The following is a 6,683-nucleotide window of genomic DNA, read 5'->3' as shown; positions in this document are numbered from 1 at the left end:
GAATCCCAGAATCAGGCTCTCGCATCGAACTTCGTTTCCTCGAATACCTAAGATTCCTCCCGGCCAGCCTCGATGCCCTGGCCAAAAAGGTCAGGGACGAACAAGTTCTCATCACCTCTGCCATCTTTCCGTACTTGGACACCGGTCTCTTCAGGCGTAAGGGGGTCTACCCATTCGAATACATTACCGACTCTACCAAGTTTGCGGAAAAGTCGCTGCCTCCTCGAGCGAAGTTCTACAGCAAGCTGCGAGGCTCAGGCATCTCTGAGGACGACTACAACCATGCTCAGTCCACGGTACCAACTTTTGTGAACCTTTTTGACACGTCAGGCTATTCGCAGCCGAACCAATACAAAATCCTGGCTCGCAACAAGAAGGTGCCTGGCAAACTCAAAGACGAGAAGGACGGAGTTGTTTGCCGGCCTTCGCGCCAAAGCCTATGCAGAGGGTTCCATCAAAATAAAGCTAAGGGTGTGGGCAGGCAGGTCGTCCAAGAGCACCTCAAGCAAACAGGTGGAGGTTTGGGATTTTTTTTTGTAAAGGAACTAACTCCCTGCCGTGTCCTACGGGGCGAAAAAGGGGCACACGCAGGGCCGAAGAGGAAGTTTCTTTGGGCGCTCAAGTGTGATTAATTCTAAAATGCATCAAAATTAAATTTTATTATTTTTTTCCAATTATCCTAAAAAAATCTTCTCCACAAATGTAAGAAGATGTTCCGTGAAGTATGCTCAATTATCAACCTCCACTCTTCGCAGCACCTCCTGGACACTGCGTTGCAGGTTAACAAAAAGTCTAATGTTTGAACCTACGGTCAGTATAAGTTTTATAGAATTATGCGATTTTTTTCTTGTACTTAAAACTGTTCGGTCACTCTTTCATTCTTGACATCATACACAAAAGTTTTCTCTGCAATAAGGATGACGCTGCACAGGGTGTTCGCGGGCAAGGCATCGTGGAACTCACAGACAATCTTGATGTTGGTGAGATCATTAACAACCACCTACTTTCTCTTCGATGTGTTAATAACGGACATGGGTCTGCGAGCTATGAACTTATTGAGGTTGTAGTACACGTCCACATTACCGGAGGTCACTCTCTTGTAAGCTGTGTATGCCTCGTACAGTTTCAGGTAGTTGTTGTTTGCAATGTTCGGGTTGGAAGAGCACGACTACAAACTCTGGCATATCGTACCGGATGCTGTTAAACTGTGTGGTCACTTCAAATTCAAAATGGTTGCCGGAAGCAGATTTCTGCACGCACTGGTAACAGTAAAATTGGATGGGTACTTGGTGATTCTTCAAAATGTCTGCTTTGAACTTGAGAGCGCAGTTAGTTTCGTATTCCACTACGGGCATGCGCAGCTCCATGGACTGGATGATGCACTTGACAGGATCGGGTAGTGTGTTAGGAAGTGCTGAACCGTCTCCACTCAAGGTGCTGTAACGCATCAGTGTATTGTTGTCGTTGGCGCTTCTGCGAAAAGTGACGCACAAACCACCCTTCCACATAATCTCTGTGTAGTCTGAGAAGAAGCCAGGAAGCTGGCGCATGGGAAACAGTACTGTGTGACTTTGAGTTTTGATCTTTGTACCTGCTTCGAATCCCCCTGCCTGGTAGTATGCTGCGTCGGACTTGGAGAGTTTCAGTGTTCCCACAGCTGTAGAGGTAATTCCGGGGTAGTCAATCCTATAGATGACGGTGCCGTGCTTTCTAACTTCCACTTGCGAGAATAGGTACGGCACAAAATAATCTACAAGTCTTAAATTTGCATTGGCAAGAAATGCTTCGCCGTTGTCTCTCTTCACAAACCCGTCCCCGACGTCCACGTCGTATTCTACCTCTCGATTCGCTTCATTGAGGTTGTCAAACGTGCGACGATTGGGTGGGAAGGACTGCAAATCGTACCTTTCGATTTGATAAATGATGGTTATTAATTATATGTTAATCTCCACTACGGCAGTGGTTGTGGCACCTGCAAAATCAACCCCCTCTCCCTTCTCGTTGGTATTTGCCAATTCTATGTTGTCTATGCGATTACGAGATACAGGAAAGTATATCGATTGGGACTGTGTGTAGATAATTGGCTCCATGAACTCAGAGTTTGGTTTGAACGTAGCGATAATACCTCTCTGATTGTGACTCCCTGGGATGCCGTCCGAGGAATTGGTGATCCATACCTTCTGCCACATTGCAATGTAAGTCTCGATGGCTAGAAATTTAGGAATGTTAGCACCGATGTGCTTGATGTCAGGTTCGAGGTTTGTGTTGTTCTCGAATCCCAAAAAGCTCTCCGATGTTGCCCAGGTCTACGGTTTCCGTCGCAGACACCAGTTCCACACTGTGAGTTACAGAATTTTGCGACAGCAGAACACTTCTTGGCAATTGAGCCTGCAAGGTAGACAGGTTGTACTCGCCAGGGGTGATGCTGAATTTTTTGATGCCAATTTTGATGGTATTGTTGTGTACCGTCACATTAGGTATCAGGTACATGCTGTAGAATGCACATAGAGCAATAGATTTAGGATATATCATATCGTCATGCAATGTGAGTTTCAGAAGCGAAGCCTCGCTTGTGAGATGGAATACTCCCATACTTTTTTAGGTGCCACAATACTTTCTGGAAATCCTCGATTGTTGGGTTATTTAATTGCGAGACGAAGTCAAGCATGGAAGCGCAGAGATTGCCACACTTCACATCGCTGAAACCCTGGACCTTCACAACAGAAGGTAGAGAATCAGAAATAAAAACGCCCCTGAAGTGCTTGACCCCCAACGATTCGATCAAACATTCAATATCGAAATTGGACAGGGCTCTTTTTTTTTAACTTTTTCGAAGCTTCGAGGTTGTTGTTTCCCTTTTTGGTCACACCCTTCCCTTTCTTCTCCATAGCCAGGTTGTAGCGTTTCTGCTCTTCTAACTCAGCCTTGTTCTTTTTTGCATCGATTTTTGGCAGCACTGCCTCTTGCCAAGCTGCATCTTGCCAAGCTGCCTACAGCACCCAAAGCTGCCAAGATAGCCGGGATGTTGAATATGAAACTTCCAGTCTTCTGCTGCTTTCGCGAACCTTGTAACCTCCTCAACTGAGGAATGGTAAGCAGCAATTTCATTCCAATTCCTTTTGCCAAGCAGGAATGTTTCTTCTCGATCTGCTTTTTGGTGAGCATTCCATCAAGAGCTCCGAGAGACTTGAGGTTTGTATAGGGTATCTGGTAAACAACGCCCTTGGGTTTCATAATTGCTATTTTCACAGGGTGTTATTTATTTACAATCCCCACCCTAATTTTCGTTTTGTGTTCATGGCGATGGTCGTACCCAATGCAGCAACCCGTTCACCTAGCGAGGCATCTCTGCTGACGAGTCTCCCGAAAGCTGAATTTTCCAAATTCCTGTCGGCATCGTGACGTGCGTCGAGTTCTGTGTGTGTGTTGTAAGCAATGTCATGATCCTTGCATGCAGCATCCAGGGGATTCACACCCTTGTCTCCTCTCTCCAGTCGCTGTTCGAGTTTGGTACCCGGACCGCAGTACTGGTAACCTGGTAGGTGCATCTCGAAGGGTAGCTTGTTGATAGTATCGCACGGTGCCGGGATACCTAGTCCAGCTGTTTTTCTCGCCCAAATTGATTTTCACGTCGTCGCCCTCGAACATGACTTTTGACTTTCCAATCTTCCAAACCACACCCTCGTTATGTTCCATGGTCGGGTAAAATCCGAATACCTCGTCTTTTTCGAATTTCCCGGTGCTTAGGTAATCCCTTGCGAATGGACCCAGCTCGACTAGTTTGTTCGAAAAGGTACTGCCTAGGGCCTGACGTCTCGGAGCCGGGGCAAGTTTGAACGGTATAGTGTGAATGCTGGATATCGGTGGGGTATGGTATAATTTCGAGCAGTAAGTGGCACAAGCTCGTTGAATAACTCTTTGTTTTGCTCGGTCACATCTTTGATTTCTTTACAAAGTCCACTGATGGCATCGATGATAGGTTGGTCCTGACGCTTTTTCTCTTCGTAAATTCCACGATTCTCGGATTTCCAACCCTTAAACCTTTTTTGCAGGTAGCTACGCAGCTTCAGGTTGTCGTCTGCAAGTTTGCGTTTCATTTATATTTTTTTGTATGTAGTTATCTATAATAGGTCAAGACGTTTCTTGTAACGTTGCAACGTTTAGAAAATTATTAACTTCTTTCTGTATTTTCCGTTCTTGGGTTTCCTCGTCGTCTATTGTGACAAATCCGAAAACATCTTGGTTCCAGCAAGAAGAGCAAAATTTGGAAAACTGATTGTAGTTTATGTAAAGACCTACATAATCATCGTAAGCGTGTTTTGAATTGGTGTAGTCTTGACGAAACAACAAATAAAATTAGCATTGTCTCGGAGTAGCTGCTTTTGGATTTTGGAAAAAGTCTCAGCAAAGTAGAAGCAGTCCATGCCTCTGTGACGACCCTGAGTAAAAAAAAAATGCGAATTTGGTTCTGGTTCTCCAGGATCACATCGTCAAAAACCACCACCGAATTTTCGAGACAGCAGTCTAGTGGTATCACTTCAGAAGCAAATATAGGTATGCTTAGTCCCTCGTACAATTTCGTCAGTTGGCGATACTTCGGTTGCTTCAAACGTTTGGAGAAAAGAAACAGGTGCCTGTTCTTCCAGTTTAACCAGTTGGGTGAAATAAGAAAATTATCAATAAGTAACGTTGTTTTTCCACATGCAGAAGGTCCAACAATGAGGCAACGAATGTTGTTGGGTAGAAGCTCGCCATTTTTCCTATCCTGGCGTTCCGATGGAAAATATGGCAGTCGCTGTACCACATCCCAAGCAACCGTTACACAATCACCTCGTTTGCGTCGATCTAACTTTTTTCCTCGAGTCCCAGCCATTTCACCAACAGTTTGTCACCTTTTCTACGTAATACTTTTTCAAAAAAATACGTGTCGGTTTATTTTGTTTTAGAAAGTTCCTCTTCGTAAAATCTCCCTTTCAGAATTTCGTCGCGATTATCTTTTATTATATACGTGTGACGGTTTCCGTGTAAGACTCGAACTACGGTGAAAAGTTCCGTACTCCAATTTTTTGTGAAGCCTTTTTCAAACGCACGCTTAACTTTACAGATTCTCACCTGATCTCCAATTTTGTCTTTCGGTTTCTTGCTTGTAAATTTGTACTTTGTACAATAAACCGTAGAAATTAAATGCCACTCCTCAGATTTGTGAACGTCAGCTGGTTTCATATTTATCGTGCGATGCAAACTGTGATTATAGAAGTTAACAATTTCCAGAAGCATGTCGAGCCACTTGCAATTCCCCTGAAGCGTGAATTGTTTCCACATGCGTGTTTTGAGAGTTCGGTTGAAACGTTCCACTATGCTGGCTTTGTTGTGACTAAAGGTGGAGTAATGTTGAATATTTTGATTTTGAATAAATTGCTGAAAGACAGGGTTGTAGAACTCTTTTCCGTTGTCTGTTTAAAGAAATCGAGGTAGCCTGCCACTTATATCAAAAATATTTTTGAATGCTTCCACTACACAGGTTTTTGTTTTTGCCTTGAGGGGTAAATTTTGAAAATGTGTCTCTAACGGTGAGAAGATACTTGTATCCCTTGTTGATTTTATGTACATTTTTTAAGTTGCCACTGTTCATTTCCACAAGGTCAGCTTCCCACAGGTCGTCTATGCTTTTGGTCACTACCGGCAGTCGTTTGTAGTTTCGCCGTGCAGGTTTGAGAGGCTCGTTCACAATAGAATGCCTAGACATTGTGTGAAAATAAGAACATAGCTTGGATTTGATTTCTGGCCGGAGACAATGCCGGGTTTACTCTGTACAGCTTCTCACCTATTTCTATGTCGATAATTTGAGTGGCATCTTCGGCATAGACAGTCTCGCGAGTTTCGGTGTGGGTGAAGTCGACCAACTCCACTCCTCTTATTTTAAGCTCGTCACTGATGTTCGTCACGGTCATGGTTGTTTACATTGGTTCGAACCTCGCTCTCCACATCTTCCAAACTACCGTTTATTGATTCCAGATGCTCCTCGATAGCACGGACAACAGTGTCGTAATCGGGCTTGATCTTCAAATAGACAATAAGGCTCTTGAATTTTTCGTTTATCTCATGTAGTTGGGTACTGAAATTGGTTATTGCCGATTCCTGGCTCGCCTCGATGCTGCCAATTTGCTCTTTCACATTGGCGATAATCTGCTGTAGACTTTCCACGGGTGTCCACTTGGAGCTCTGGGTTGCGAGGTCCTGGACCTGGGTTCTAATTTCCGCAAACAAGCCAAGTAGCTCGCTGATGTTCTGTTTGGTGGGTAAGGTTGCAACAGACTCCCGAAGCAATTCAATTTCGGTTTGGATGTTTTTGATGTCGTCGGATTTGAGTATTCGGTTGAGAGCCCTCTTCACGCTTTTCAGTTCCTGCGAGGTGGGCAGGGTGGCTACCGTCTTTTGGAGCGACTCCAATGCTTTTTTCATCGCATCCAACTCCGAGGCAGCAGCAGCAGCGCGTATGCCTTCTTGTAGTTGTGTTATGTCGTCCTGGTTGGGGGTAGATTGTTGCAAAGTTTCCAACTTAGCCTGTATGTCGTCGATCAAGTGATGAAAATGCGACAACTCTGATTCGGTGTTTAGATATTCCAACTTGGTGATCTGCTGTTGGACGCTGGCCAGAGTATCCCTGATGCCAGGTAGTTTGG

The sequence above is a fragment of the Lepisma saccharinum genome, chromosome 14, assembly GCF_977018435.1.
Source record: "Lepisma saccharinum chromosome 14, izLepSacc3.1, whole genome shotgun sequence".
Lineage (NCBI taxonomy): Eukaryota > Metazoa > Arthropoda > Insecta > Zygentoma > Lepismatidae > Lepisma > Lepisma saccharinum.
The sequence above is the reverse complement of the archived record's forward strand: the minus strand, read 5'-3'. Positions refer to the sequence as shown.